We start from the raw sequence: 16,542 nt of genomic DNA on the forward strand, positions 1-16,542 counted from the left end.
ACCAGTGGCTCCTAGGAAGAAGGATGGGCATTCTCTGCTAATTTGAGATTTAGTTTTTGAAACCTTCTGGAGAGTCACTGTGAGTCAGAACTTAATTCACAGCAATGAGTTTGAAGAACTCGATCGTAAGAGTTTAGGGAGCTTTGGTGACCCAATGGCAAGAAGCTGCCTTGCAATCCCAAAGGCACACGGTTCAAATCCACCAGCTGTTCCTCAGGAACCTGGGCAATTACTTCCCTTGTGATTTACTGCCTCTAAAAACCCACTGGAGGGTAAGCTGAGGGTTGGTTCTGACTCAACCGCACACAACAACAACAACAGTATAACATTATAAGGGTTTAAAGGTCTAACAGAATGCACAGTTCATGGGTGAGAAAGGTATTTGGCAAGCACGGAAAGCCAGGATAAAGATGATCTCACTGCACAAAACTGAGCATGTAATAATTTCATTTGTATCCAACTTTTTCTATAGTTGTAATTAAAATAGAGCCCATCCTGTTATTCTACCACAATTGCCTTTCATCTGCACTTCAACCTCTAAGCTCTGGAAGAATTTCTTTTCCTTTACTGCTTTTGTTCCTTGATGGTAACACTGTTCCAGGGAAGGGAAGAACAGTTTAATCATTCAAAATGCAATGAGGTGTAAAATGTGTTTGCCCTTTTATACCATCAATAATTTTCCTAGAAATATGCTCTCTAAGTGCGATAATTAGAATAAAACAATAAGCAAATCCAGGAAAGTGAACAGAATTGTATGAAGATAGGGCAAGGTTCCAGTCTGTAGTTCATAGAGTTGTTATTAGTCATAGTGACAAGACGACACCTAACAACAGCAATATTAAGACTCTCTCAACAAAGCTGCTGAGTGTTGCTTCCTTCTCACTGAGATTTCTCATTACTATTGGGCATTCTTAGTGTTAAAAAGTATATTAAGTGAGAGTCATCAAATACATAAAAATTAATAAGACTTCCTTCTAGGAACTATAGCTAGTATTCAGGTACTATAAATTCATAAATAACTTTTGACTTTGATAAATGTCAAGAGTTATAGAAAGGCTTCAGGCCTTTAGTTCATTGAGTCACTATGAGTCATGCTCAACTTGACAACAATCAATAACAACAACATAAATTAATATACCTTATTAAGAATCCAAGAGTTCTTGGTATCACAACTGGAAAAGCATCAACTGCTAACTTGAAAGATTGTCCATTCAAACCCACCAGCTGCTCTGAGACAGAAAACTGAGGAAACTGGCTTCCATAAAGATTTACAATCTTGGAAATTCTGTAGGACACTTCTCCTGTTCCAAAGGGTCACTGAGTCAGAATCAAAAGCACTAAGTTTTATTTCCTTTATTATTCTCTCTTCTTTAGTTAGAGTCAACTCATAGCCAACCCTCCAGCAGGTTTTCCAAGGCTGTAAATCACAAGGGTGGAGACTGCACATCTTTCTCCCTCAGAGTTGCTGGTAGGTTCTATCAGAGAGCCACATCCTTTAGGTTGGCAGTGTATCACCCTATATAGGTCTCTAAGTTGTTGTTGTACCATAGGCTTGGAACCAGCCCATAGCTGATCTTCCAGTGGGCATTCTGAGGCAGTAAACACAGGGGAAGAGATTGTCCAGCCTTCTCCCAAGAAGCAGCTGGTGGCTTCAAACTGCCTGTCTTTTGGAATGCAGCGCAGCTTCTTGGCACTAGGCCACCAGAGCTCCCTAAAGAATCCCTAATAGTGTTAACTTTCAATAGTAATCAAGGAATAATATATGATAAATACAGTTGTAATTTGCTTACATGTAATACTTGTTAGATGGTTGTTATTATGTACCACCAAGTAGGAAGCAACCCATAGCTGACCCTCCCATGGTCCATGTTCAGTGGTGGTTAATTGCAGGGGAGAAGATTGCCCATCTTTCTCCTGTGGAGCAGCTGGTGGCCTCAAACTGTGTGCAGTGAACTGATTGCAGCGCAGCTTCTTGCCACTAGGTGACCAGAGCTCCCCTTTGTTAGATTACATAAAACAAAATTGGTAGATTATATAACAAAGTTGTTTCATGAAATATTTGTACGTTGAATTATTAGTAACGGAGCAGAAACCTGTCAAAATGTTTCCCCATCTTTTCCTTTGGTCACTATTTCATTCTCAAAAAAGTCACTGATAAAGGTCCACAACTAATAATTATCACAATATATAACAAAAGAACCAGAAAATGTGACTAAATTATCAACTATAAAAACACTAGCAGCCCCTAAAGAAACTAGAACTGCCACCCACGCAGATATACGCACACCTATGTTTATTGTTGTTTTGTTCACAATAGCAAAGAGTTGGAAACAACCAAGTGCCATCAACAAACGAATAGATAGAGAAGATGTGGTATATTCACACAATGGAATACTATGCTGCATTGAAATACAAGGAATTCATGAAATATTATACAGAATGGGTGACCCTGGAAGACATTATGCTGAGTGAAATATCTCTGTCACAAAAAGGCAAATACTGCATAATGCCATTGTCATATAAGAGGACTGACCTAGGGGTTAGGGGCAGACTGAGAAAGATGGGATAAATTATGTATATTGCATTGAAACAGATGAGGGAGAAAACTGTTTAAAAGGGATATGTGATTAGGTATTATTGTCATGACAGGAGTCCAGAAGGAAGGTTGCACAGTGGAGTGGACTTGATGGGGGGGGATTATATAACAATGAAAGAATTTTTCTTTTACTTTTCAAAGAGAAGAGCAAAGGTGGGGGGGGAGGAGCAGCGATTAAAGTGCAAGAACGAATGCATGGAAATGCAAAGTCTCTGTAAACTTTCATTAAAATTAATTTTTAAAAAAGAAGAAATAAAACCAAAAACATTGGCAGCAGTGAAAAAGATAGCACATAATGATAGCACATGCAGATGAAATTATATGACTCAAAGCATTCAGCTCTGGTCTGAGTGCACTGTTGCTGTTAGGTGCCATCCAGTCAACTACGACACAAAGCAACCCTATGAACCAGATTTTAAAAACCCCGTCCTATACTACACCATCCTCAAGATCCCTGCTGTGCTTGGGTCCACTGTTACACTTGTCACCTTTACTTGGTGGTATCACCCATGTGATCCACACCTCCTGAGTTATCATAGTAATACCACTAAGTGTGACTTCATTTGGAAGTGAAGTCTTTGTAGACAAAATTTCTTATGGCAGCCCTAGAAGACTAATGCAGGCATCATTCTGCTTCTCACATTTAAGGATAACCAACAAGAAAAATGCCAGTTTCAAGTTAAATTGGAATACAGGTACAACATGTTGTTGTTAAGTGCCATTGAGTCATTTGCAACTCAAAGCAACCTTATGCACAACAGCCCTAAACCCTACTCTATCCTGTGCCAATCTTACTCTCTGACACACCTACCACTATTACTCCAGTCACTGAATCAATCTATCTCATCGAGGGTCTTCCTCTCTTGTGCTGTTCCTCCACCCTCCCAAGCATGATGTCCCTCTCCAAGGACTGGTCCCTCCTTGCAACATGTCCAAAGTATGTCAGACAAGCATGATGTCCCTCTCCAAGGACTGGTCCCTCCTTGCAACATGTCCAAAGTATGTCAGACAAAGCTTCGGAACACTTGCCTCCAAGGAGCAGCCTGTTTCACCCTCTCCAGGATGAACCTGTTTGTTCTCCTAGCAGTCCATGGTATATTCCATACTCTTCTCCAGCACCGCAACTCAAAGACATCAAATGTCCTTCAAGCATCCCTATCGTTGTAGACCATGGCCTGAATCAGGTGCACTTTATAGTCTCCAGACATGTATTACTAAAAATTACATACCACTTGCCTTTTGTTATTTTCTAAGTAACTATCTCATTGCTGCCAAGTAGAAACTGACTCATAGCTGACCTTCCAATGGGTTCCTGAGTTGGCAAATCACAAGAAAGAAGTTTGCCTATCTTCCTCCCTTGGAGTCGCTGGTGGATTCAAACTACTTTAAAGGTACACAACCTTTGTGTTATAGGAGGTATATTATTATTTTTAAACCTGAATTAAAATTATAAAAAATATAACAGAGGGGAGCTCTGGTGGCCTAGTGGCAAGAAGCTGCACTGCAATCCCAGAGGAACACGGTTCGAATCCACCAGACGCTCTGCCGGAGAAGGAGGCGCAATATCCTCCTGTACCAGTCAGATCTGATTTGACGGTACATGCACACAAAATTAAAAAAAAAAAATATAATAGAAGAGTCAGTGTGAGATAGACCAAGATGGGTTGGAATCTCACTTTAAATGTCAGGCAGTCTTGGAAAAACAGCCATCTTCCCCAAGCATCCTTTACTTCAGCCTGAAAATGAGAATTAATACCAACCAGGCAGAATAAGTGTGAAGATGAATTTATACTTTGTTAAAGGTAGCCAAGTCCCAAAGACGTGCAGTTCGAATTCACCAGATGCCCTGCTGGAAAAAGAGGGGCAGTCTCCTCCTGTACTAGTCTTACCTGATCAGACAGTACGAACAAACAGAAACAAAGACAACATCAAAAAACAAAAACAAAACAAAACAAAAAATAAAGGCAGCCAAGGGGGGACTCAAATTTGAACTGAGGACCTCTTTGTTGTTGTTGTTGTTGTGTGCCATCGAGTCACTTGCAACTCATAGCAACCCTATGTACAAGAACTCTATACACTCTTCTATCCTGTGCCAACCTAGCCATCTCAAACACACTTATTCCCACCTCTCTAGTCACACAATCGATCCATCTCATCAAAGGTCTTCCTCTCCTTCTCCGCCCCTCCACTCTGCCAAACATGATGTCCCTCTCCAAAGACCAGTCCCTCCTTGCAACATGCCCGAAATATGTCAGACGAAGCTTCAGAATCCTTGACTCCAGGGAACATTTTGGCTTGACCCTCTCCAGGACAAACCTGTTTGTTCTGCTAGCAGTCCATGGTATATTCAACACTCTTCTCCAGAACCACAGCTCAAAGTCATCAATTCTCTATCAACCCTAGTCACTGTCCAACTCTCTGATGCATAGCACATAATTGCAAAGACTATAGCCCGGATCAGGCGCACCTTAGTCTCCAATCTGACATCGTTGCTCTTCAGTACTCTTGAGAGGTCCCTCACAGCCGACTTTCCCAGTGCAATTCGTCTCTTGATTTCCTGGCTGCTGTTACCAAGAGTGTTGACCATGGAGCCAAATAAACTAAAACTGTTAACTATCTCAATCTCTTCACCATCCATACTGATGCTGCCAATGGGCCCAGTGGTGAGAATCTTTGTTTTCTTGATGTTGAGCTTCAGTCCATATAGGAGGCTGTAGTCCTTGACCTTTTGTAGCAAGTGCTTCAGGTCCTCCTCAGTTTCAGCAAGCAGAGTTGTGTCATCTGTGTAACGCAGGTTATTGATGATTCTTCCACCAATCCTGATGCCACATTCCTCTTCGTATAGCCCAGCATCTCGGATGATCTGTTCTGCATACAGATTGAAAAGGTATGGAGACAAAATACACCCCTGATGATCCCCCTTCTTGATTTTGAACCATGTAGTGTCTCCTTGCTCTGTTCTGACAACTGCCTCTTGGTCCAAGTATAAGTTTTGCATTAGCACAATCAAATGTTCTGGGATTCCCATTCTTCTCAGAGTCAGCCACAGCTTATTGTGATCCACACAGTCAAAAGCCTTTGCATAGTCAATGAAGCACAGATAGACATTTTTCTGGTATTATTTGCTTTCTGCTAAGATCCATCTAACATTAGGTATAATATCCCTAGTCCCACAACATCTTCTAAATCCAGCCTGCACATCTGGCAGTTCTCTGTTGACATATTGTTCCAAACATTTCTGGATAATTTTCAGCAGAATCTTGCTTGTATGTGATATCAATGACATGGTTCGATAATTTCCACACTCTGTTGGGTCACCTTTCTTTGGGATGGGAACAAATATTGATCTTTTCCAGTCAGTGGGCCAGCTGGCTGTTCTCCAGATTTCTTGGCACAACTTAGTGAGCACATCCAGGGCAGCGTCTGTTTGTCGAAATAAATCAATTGGTATGCCGTCAACTCCTGGAGCCTTGTTTTTTTGCCAATTCCTTCAGAGCAATTTGAACTTCCTCTTTCATCACCATAGGCTCTTGCTCATATGTCATTTCATGAAATTCTTCTGTATCAGCCAATTCCTTCTGATACAGTGACTCTGTGTATTCCTTCCATCTTCTCTTGATACTTCCTGGATCATTTAATATTCTGCCCAAAGTATCCTTAAGTATTGCCACCCGTGGCTTAAATTTGTTTTTCAGCTCCTTCAGCTTAAGAAACACTGAGTGAGCTTGGCCCTTTTGTTTTTCTGACTCTAGCTCTCTGCACATTTCATTATAGTATCTTGCTTTGTCGTCTCAGGCTGTCTTTTGAAATTTTCTGTTTAGCTCTTTGATTTCTTGGTTTCTTCCTTTAGCTTTGGCTTCTTGGCGCTCTAATGCAATATTCAGAGTCTCAGCTGACATCCATCTTGGTCTTTTCTTCTTTTTCAGCCTTTGTAATGATCTTTTGCATTATCTGTAGTCAAATGCTCTACCATTGAGTTATACCCCCTCTGCCTGAATTTACACTTTGGATCACAACAGAGTAAGTGCTGAAAGATGAACTCCTTAGGTTGGAAGGCACTCTAAATACTCAGTGGCTGCAAGCATGGACCGGAGCATATCAGCATTTTTGATGCTGGTTCAGGAGCAGGCTAGCATTTCATGGCGTTGCCTGAATTCAACACCATAAGTTGAATTCTACACCATTGACAACTAACAAGAATAGTAGCAGTGTTTTCACAGAACAAGAGCTCTGTAAGTGTGTTTTATATTTGTGTGTATATACATGTACTTGGCCTCATTAAATAGACTGAATATTTTCCCACTGTTTCACCATAAGAACACACATGCTAGCACCAGCAGAGACCAAAAGGAAGTGGGAGGGGAGAACTTTAGGGTGAAAGAAAGAAGTTGGTTTTTTTAAAAAAAAAGTCAAAGAACAGCAGTTAATTTGATTTATAAACGACATAGGAGACAACTGCCTCAGAAGGAGATTTTTGTTTCAGAGGAAGGTCCTAGGCAGGAAGTTACTTGGTGACTCCCTGTGGACCATTTGAATGAACACAGCCCTGGAAAACCAAGACATGGACTAGATTTACTGCCCACTGGGGTAAAGGAACTAACAAAGAAGGTACCTCTACCTTCATCATGTCAGTCGAGCTTCACTGAAGCGAACACGGCCACTCAGCTTTCCTCACTGCCTTCAAAAAGTTCACAAACCCCATCTTCCCCACAGCAAGTGAGAAAACATCTGTAAGGGTAATTAAAAAGTTGAGTAGTCTGGATTTTCTTGTACACGGGATCAATTTCTCCTTGTGTCACAAAAGGTGGAGGCAGTTCCTTAAAGACACAGAAGAGCAACAAAAGGGAGTAGTGGAGGGAACCTGAGACAAAAGAAAAATAAGTAAGAAATTAAAAGCCAAGAGTATGATCAAGTCCAAGAGATGCATTGAGGAATTGTCATTATCTGAGTATTAGGGGGCGGCCATGGTTACAGAGTTTCATGGGGAGGCAAAGTCTTCAAATGAAAAAGACATTCATCAGTTCAGAGTTTAGACAGAAAATAAGGGCCTACTCATTTGCAAAGTGAACTTGACTGTCATGAAAATTTTAAAAAGAAAGGCAGAGTGTACAGGATAAAACACAGACCCAGCTTTAAAAACAACAACAACAACAAAAACCCCAACCTTTTTCCAGAAAATTATGGCCCAAAAAGTCAACATAAACAATTCTCTGTTCTAGAATTCATATGTGGCTATAATTGTTAATGTATCTATTTATATATTTTCTGCTTTTTTCTTTTTCTGGAATATATTTTTTAGATTAAAAACCCAAGATTGATGAAAGCTATTTTCTTAATCAGCTCTGCTTGCAACTGTTATTTTTGTTACGGTTTTTGGGTGTCTTCCACCTGATTCTGACCCATAGCTACCCTAATAAGCAGTAGACCGAGACCATGCCTCACCACGTGCCATCCTCACAATCTCAGACAAACTAAAGCCCATTGCCGCAGTGAGAGTCAGTCCATCTTCTGATTCTTCCTCTTTCCCCGACCTTTTATTTTTCTAAGAACTGATGCCTCCTGACAACACATCATAAGTATGCAAAGTGAATTTTCACCACCCTTGTCCCTAAGGAGCACCCTCGTTGCACTGCCTCCAAGACAAGATAGTTTTGGTTTTTTTATGTGTGTACATGAAGGCAATTTATTAACAGAAAACAATTAATATGATGAGTCCTGTTTACAGGCAGCGACCACGGTATCTCCCTTCCTGCGAGGAGGTTGGAAGGGATGGGGTGACATCCTCAATCCGTCTGATCTTCATTCCTGAATGAGCAAGGGCTCTGAGGGCAGATTGAGCCCCTGGCCCTGGTGTCTTCCTTTGATTTCCTCCTGGAGTGCACAGTTTAATGTGTAAGTCAGTGCTGCCCAGCTCCTCGCACCTCTGTGCTCCATCCTGGGCAGCCAACACGGCAGCATGAGTGTTCATCTTGATCAGCCTTCACCTTCATACCACTTTCATGACAGATAGTTTCCTTCCCAGAGAGGCCAGTCACATTCAAAATTGTCACTGAAGGATGCAAAAATGTGGTAGACACCAAAGACATTCTCTCCTTCAGCCACCTGAAGTCCACAACTGATGACCTGCTCTTCCTTTTCCCCCCTCCCCCTGCCCGTTCTCTCCTGACTAAAATTGTTCTTTTAACAATCCATGGTATATTCAAAAACACCACTATTCAAAAACATCCATTTTCTTCAGTCTTCTTCATTCATTGTCCAGCTTGCAGATGCATTGCATCAACTGCAAATGCCAAGGCTTGGGTATGGTGCAACTTAGTCTTTAAACTGACATTTTTGCCCATTAGCACTTTTTAAAAATATTTTCTAACATATAAATATTTTTATTTATTTTACTATTTTTTTGTGTGAGTACCATCAAATCAGATCATACTGGCACAGGAGGAAATTATCCCTCCTTCTCCAGCAGAGCATCTGGTCGATTTGAACTATGTACCTTTGGGATTGCGGCACAGCTTCTTGCCACTAGGGTACCAGAGAGAGCCCTTTAGCACTTTTAAGAGGTCCTTGACAAAAAAAAATGTGCCCAATGCAGCACATTGTTTTATTTTTTGACTCCTACTATCATGGGCGTGATAGCGGATCCAAGTAAAATGAAATCCTTGGCAACTTCAATCTTTTCTCCATTTATGATCAGTTTTGTATTTTGGTCCCTGTTTTAAAATAGTTTAACGAGATTTCACCTGATACTTCCTACCACCAGGTACTTTCATACACAAACTATTTGAAGCTAATAAGGACACCTGATACATTTGAATGTAAGTTTTTGATGTTAAAAGCAAAAATTCCATCAGATAAAATCTATGAATAATATATATAGTTCATGAAGATGCAAGGCTTGCTTCTCTTGATCATCACTGACCCGAAGACCTAGTCTGTGCTGGGAGCTATAATGTGTTGTTGTTGTTATGTGCCGTCAAGTTGCTTGCGACTCATAGCGACCCTATGCACAACAGCCCTAAACTCTGCTCTGTCTTGTGCCAATCACACTGTCTCTGACTCTCCCATTCTGATAACCCCAGTCACCGAATCAATCCACCTCATAGAGCGCCTTCCCCTCCTGCGCTGTTCCTCCACCCTCCCCAGCATGATGTCCTTATCCAAGGACCAGTCTCTTCTTACAACATGTCCAAAGTATGTTAGACAGAACCTCAGAATCCTTGCTTCCAAAGAGTCACCCGGTTTAACCCTTTCCAGGATGAATCTGTTTGTTTCCCTAGCACTCCATGGTACTCTCAATACTCTTCTCCAGCACCACAGCTCAAAGGCATCAATTCTCCTTCTATCCTCCTTGGTCATTGTCCAACTCTCTGATGCATAACAAGTGATTGCAAAGACCATGGCCTGTATCAGACACACCTTAGTCTCCAGAGAGACACCATTGCTCTTCAGTACTTTGGAGAGGTCCCCAACAGCAGACTTTCCCATGGCAATGCGCCTTTTAATTTCCTGGCTGCTGGTGCCAAGAGTGTTGACTGTGGAGCCAAACAAACTAAAGCTGTGTACAATCTCAATCTCTTCACCATCCATCCTGATGCTGCCAATTGGTCCAGAGGTGAGAATCTTTGTCTTCTTGACATTGAGCCTCAATCCATATGGGAGGCTGCAGTCCTTGACCCTCTGCAGCAGGTGCTTCAGGTCCTCCTCAGTTTCAGCAAGCAGGGTTGTGTCATCTGCCTAAAGCAGATTGTTAATAGGTCTCCCACCAATCTTGACCCCACATTTCTCCTCATAGAGCCCAGCCTCCCGGATGATCTGTTCTGTATACAGGTTAAAAAGGTATGGAGATAGGATGCATTCCTGGCATACGCCCTTCCCAATTTTGAACCATGCAGTGTTCCCATGTTCTGTTCTGATGACTGCTTCCTGGCCCAAGTATAGGTTTTGCATTAGAACTATCAAGTATTCTGGGATTCCCATTCTTCTCAGAGTCAGCCACAGTTTTTTATGATCACACAGTCAAATGCCTTTGCATAGTCAATGAAACACAGACATTCCTCTGGTATTCCCTGCTTTCAGCTAAGATCCACCTAACAGACAGTAATTAATATAAGTTGATTAAAGGACTGTATGTGTGTGGGCGCACACACACGTGTGTCTGCACGCGTGGGCACATACCCATGTTGAAATATCTGGGATCGAACCTGATACCTGGTTAAAGGATTTAATAAATAATGAATGCCTATCTGTGCACCCGCCTAGTGTTGTGGCTTTCACCTCTGTGTTCCTTCTGTTAGTTGTTGTTAGGTGTCATGAGTCAACTACGACAACAGGTTAAAACCTTGCCCTATCCTGCACCATCTTCACAATTTTCTCCAAGCTCAAGCCCATTTCTGTAGTCACTGTACCAATCTACCTTCCTGCAGTGCATATGATTTTCATGGTCCGTGGCATTTTTTTAATGCAACATACATTTTTTACAGCATATTCTTCCTGTTTAATATTTTCTCCATTCATTCATTGTTGCACATTTTCCTTCCTGCCCACCCTTCCTCTCCAGTTCACTTTTCTCTTTGAAAAGAAAAACAAAAAAATTCTTTCTTTATTATATAATCCCCCCATACACACTCCAAGTCCACAATCTACTTTACTATGCATTTCTTTTTCTGGAATCTTGTCATGAAAATAATACTTGATCTTATATCCCTTTTAAACAGTTCTCTCCCTCATCTGTTTCAATGAAGTATACATTATTTATCCCATCTTTCTCAGTATCCACCCAACCCCAATGTCAGTCCCCTTTTACAACAGCAGCACTCAGCAGTATTTGTCCTTTTGTGACTGAGATATTTCCCTCAGCATAATGTCTTCCAGGGTCACCCATTTTGTATTTCATAAGTTACTTGTTTTTCAATGCAATATAATATTCCATTGTGTGAATATACAACAGCTTTTCTACCATTTCTTTGTTGATAGGCATTTGGGTTGTTTCCAACTCTTTGCTATTGTGAACAATGCTGCAATAAACCTGGGTGTGCATATATCTGTGTGGGTGGCAGTTCTGGTTTCTTTAGAGCATATTCCCAGTAGTGGAATTGCTGGATCAAATGTGATTTATATTTGCAACTTTTTTGAGAAAGGAACATACTGCCTTCCATAATGGTAGCACAATTTTACATTCCCACCAACAGTGAATAAAAGTTCCAATTTCTCCACAACCTCACCAGCATTTGTTGTTTGCTGCTCTGTTGAATTTTGCTATTTTTACTGGGGTGAGATGATATCTTATAGTTGTTTTGGGCATTTTTTTAATAGTGGCACACAGTAAGCCTTCATCTCAGGAATGAGTTGAATTTCTAAAATATCACAAGTAAAATTTTTCTGATTCAATTGTTAAAGTTTCCTAGTTAGTATACAGCTGACTACATTTTGCCATCTTGTACACACATTGCTGTTTTCCTATGCTGTCATCCTCATAGCTCTCTTCCAGACCCTAGGCTCATCTCTCATAGAAGTCAAGTATGCCTGATGCTTCTCTGGCATCCCCTGCATGTAGAACATATTCATGTAACCCAGGTCTGCTAAATGGAAACAGGAAAGCAGTTGACATATTTCCCTTTGTGATAAAGAGAAAGAGATTCAATATGAGAAACCTATTTCCTCATCTCTCTTTGGACACTGCCATATAAATGTTTAACACAGGAGCTACCACAGTCACCTTGCATGGTGTCATGGCTTGTTGTTCAAAATGGCTTTCCTAGCCATCGGCTTTGACCTTCACCACATGGCTGGGCGGGGAAATGAAATAGGATGTATATAAATGATTTGTAATGCAACTGGTCAGTTTCCCCATCTCATCAGGTTTAAATTGAGCTGGTTTAGCAACAGAAGCAAGAAATCTCATTACCAGCAAGAAAGACTAAGCAGCAGTGACTGTAATGACATGTCTTTAGTAGCAAGAGATTCCTATGTCAGTCAGACCAGAGCCTACACGAGAGCACCAGCAGCCACAAAAGAGAACTAGAGACCAGTGTGAGACAGAGCTGACTTGGTACTGTTGCCCCTTGGAATCAGCACCAGAGCCTGCACCCAAACCTGCTGGAGTACTGGGAGAAATATACCATAAGTGACAGTGCTATGAGAGCTTTGTGACACTGACCTAAAGCCACAAGGCTAAAGGCAAGGGGGCTTGTGAGTACACTTAGAAAGCTCTCCTGACTGAGGCATTGTATCCTGCTTCCAACCTGAATTGTAATCTGTTAGCTTTCCTAATTAATGCTGTAATTGTGAGTTTGGATTTGTAAGGTCTGTGTAGCTATTGCAATGGATTTTAGATGCAGTAGCAGAGCAGTACAATTGGTGTTAGAATGAGCAGAAGCAGATACTTGAACATGGGGGAACATGTCTGACTTCTGTAGAATTAGCTTTGTAGTGTGGATGTTGTTAGTGGGGATAATTCTTTCTTGTAGAGGTAATAGAGGTCAGAAAAGGTCATCCCCATGCTACCTTCATTCTTTTTTATACTTGGTTAAGAAGCAGAATACAATACAATACAATACAATACAATACAATAGCTCCAAATGCATAGTGGCATGAGATTTTGTAAGAATAAGAAATCAGGGGCATGGGAAGTATAACTGAAATAATTACTTTTGTTGCTACGAAGGCAGAAGAAAAGCCAAAAAGCCACTCTTGGCCTGAGATGAAAGTCAGAGACTGAAGACCATATGTTTATTAATAGGAAATATTCTTAGTGGAGAATTGGAAGTTAAACTAGGTTTTTTGGTGGTTGTTTTTTTTCTCGAAAGATTTATGTGTTAAGATTTACGTACTGATTATACTTTATGAATACTGATGTATCATCTAAGTGGTAAGATGTACGGTAGAAATTAATTTTGGACACTGTAGATTCTATAAAGAAAGTATGTGAGTTCATCTTCTGCTAATACTTGCCTATACTCAAAGGGGAGATTTGCTCTAATTCACTGCTGACATCAGATGGATCATGGTTGAAAGCAGAGCAGACTAAGAAACCATTTACTTAGGTGTGTTTTATTGTGTATGCAAAGGTGTTTGACTGTGCAGAACATAATAAACTAGATAGCTTTGAGAAAATGGGAACTCCAGAACACTTAATTGTGCGTATGCAGAACCTACACACAGTTAAAGAAGCAGTTGTTCAAACAGAACACAGGGATATTTCATAGTTTATTTCCATTCAGAGAATTATCATGAGATTAAGAAACTTTATTCCCCAAAGTTTCCCTAATGTTTTTAGATTTATGATGCTGAGAAAGTTTATGGCTTTGTAGTCTTAGTTCCAATATCAATATCGAAACTTGGCTTGCAACAATCAAAACTGTAATGTGATAATGGTTGCTATTTAGATTGCCATATCTTCTTTATTTCTGCAAAAGAATTTTCAAGAATAACTGAGTTAGATGAAAGGAAACAGGGTAATGAAATTAACACTGAATCTATAAGCATTTACTTTAAAGCAGAAGATAGCAATTGTGTGCACCATCATGAATCATGGTTATGTGTACTTAGCATGCACGATTTGCCCTGTCAGATAGGTCATCGTGTACTTTAAATGTAATGTCCTATGAATACATATATTTAGCAACCAAACATTCTTAAATCATGAACAAAATAATTTACTGGTTGTCCACCTTCCTGTTGTTTAATGATCCCTTTTTTTCCCTTCCAAACTGATGCTTCTCCTTTGCTTTCTGCTTCTACTATCACCAGCACTGGTTTTACTGCATTTGGGTGCCATGAACTATTGTATGGCAATATTTTAGAAAGAAAACTAAGCAGAGAAGATAATACCATAACATTCAAGAGACGCGTGACATGGGATATTGGCCATTGCTCCCTACGAGCTGTTACATGGTAAAGTCTTTATTTGTAGAAAAGAAAATTTACATTGAAATAAATATAGAATATACAGTACAGTACAAACATGAACTGGTATCATAGGTTATTATGGCTGTCAATACACATGTATCATAAGGACTGTACCATAAAATGCCTGGGAGCCCAATAGTCTTGCATACAAGAGACATGAGAGAGATGTTACTTCACAGGAAGCTGAAGTTGATTACATCAACTATATCTTCCAATTGGGATTTCTGCATTCTGTTATAATGTTATGAGACCACTGACAAACATGCAGTTGAATGTTGCCTATATGTTCATTATGTGACATCTAACTGCACCAGTCTGAATTGGAGGAAGTACAGCCAGGTGCTCCTTAAAGATAAGAATGCTGAAACTTCATCTCACATCCTTGGGTCACATTATTAGGAGAGGCCACTCCTTGGAAGACAACACCCAAGGACTCCCATTAACTCCCTAGACAACTAATCAATCAATAAACATACACACAGGAAACCCAAGCCCACTGCCAGCAAGTGAATTCTGACTCATAGTAACCCAGTGGAACAAGGTGAAACTGCCCACAGAGTTTCTAAGTGTAAAATCTTGATGGAAATAGATTGCCACATCTTCCTCCCATGAAGTGGCTGCTGGTTCAAACTGACAAACTTATAGATATCAGTCAAGCACTGCTTCCACTGAGCCACGAGGGCTCTTTCACTCTCTGTTGTTGTTGTGTACCACAGAGTGGGATTCAATCCATAGCTGACTCTCCAGTGGGTTTTCAGAGGCAGTTAATTGCATAGGAGGAAATTGCCCATTCTTCCGTGGAGCAGGTGGCGGCCTCAAACCATGTGCCTTCAGGATTGCAGTGCAGCTTCTTGCCACTAGTCCACCTTTCACTCTCTAGCATATCTAATATCCTCTGTTGTTGTTATGTGCTGTGGAGCCACCCAGAGTGACACAATGCACAGCAGCTCTGAAGCCCGTCCTGTCCTGAGCCAGTCTCACTGACACCAACACAGAAACTCCCATTGCCTCAGTCACTGTATCAGTCCATCTCATCCTGGGTCTCCCTCTCCTGCACTGGCCCTCCATCATTCTGAGCATGATGTCCTTCTTCAAATACCAGGCTCCCATGGCCATGTGCCCAAAATATGTGAGACGGAACTTCAAAAATCCTAGCCTCTAAGGAGAAACTTGGTTTCACCCTCTCCAAGACAGACCTATTTGTTTTCTTCACAGTTCATGATATACTCAAAACTCTTCAACACCACCACAATTCAAAGGCATTGATTCTTCTTCTGTCATCCTTAGTCATCATCCAGTTCTTTGATACATAGCAAGCAACTGCAAAGACCATGGACTGGATTAGGCACATCTCTAGATGGACATCATTGCTTTTCAATACTCTGGAGAGGTCCCTGACAGGAGATTTTTCCCAGAGCAATTCGTCTTTTGATTTCCTGATTGCTGGTGCCAAGAGTGTTGATTGTGAAGCCAAGCAAGCTGTAATTGTTAATAACACAACCTCAATATTTTCTTTATCTATACTGGTGTTGCCGATAGTCCCAGTGGTGGGAATCTTTGTCTTCTTGATGTTGATCTTGAATCTATATTGAAGACTGCAGTCCTAGACCTTTGGCAGCAAGGGCTTCAGGTCCTCCTCAGTTTCAGGAAGCAAGGTTGTGTTAGCTGCATATCATAAATTGTTGAATCTTCCTCCAATCCAGATGCCACATCACTCCTCATAAAGTGCATCAGGGATGCATCCAGTCTCCATACTTTTTCAATATCCTTTAGTGTATTTAATATCATAAAGTGTCAGTTACTCTCAGGTTAAATTCCTACTATATCCACCTAGAAAATTACCACTTTATGGCAGGTAGCATCACTATCTTAATTTGTCAGGTCAAAAATATTGGTCTCTTTATAATAGACAAAGTGCTAGTCAATCGGCCTTTTACTATAAGAACTACCTTCCCTCTGTAACTTGATTTATGCCACTACTAGAACCTCGACTCGGAATATTAATGCTTTTTAATTTTTGACTCATGTACTTTTAACTT

The 16,542-nt window shown here is 40.8% G+C and overlaps 1 protein-coding gene and 1 pseudogene across 1 annotated transcript in view; both read right to left on the reverse strand.

The window, feature by feature from the left end:
- Positions 1 to 16,542, reverse strand: part of SHROOM3 (shroom family member 3) — a 516,408-nt gene that overhangs the window by 340,272 nt on the left and 159,594 nt on the right. The gene's annotated exons all lie outside the window — the stretch shown is intronic.
- LOC102867264 overlaps positions 8,316 to 16,542 on the reverse strand; it is an 8,929-nt pseudogene continuing 702 nt past the window's right edge.

The sequence above is a fragment of the Elephantulus edwardii genome, unplaced genomic scaffold (genome assembly GCF_000299155.1).
Source record: "Elephantulus edwardii isolate Elephantulus edwardi_28Jun2011 unplaced genomic scaffold, EleEdw1.0 scaffold00042, whole genome shotgun sequence".
In the NCBI taxonomy this organism is placed as follows: domain Eukaryota; kingdom Metazoa; phylum Chordata; class Mammalia; order Macroscelidea; family Macroscelididae; genus Elephantulus; species Elephantulus edwardii.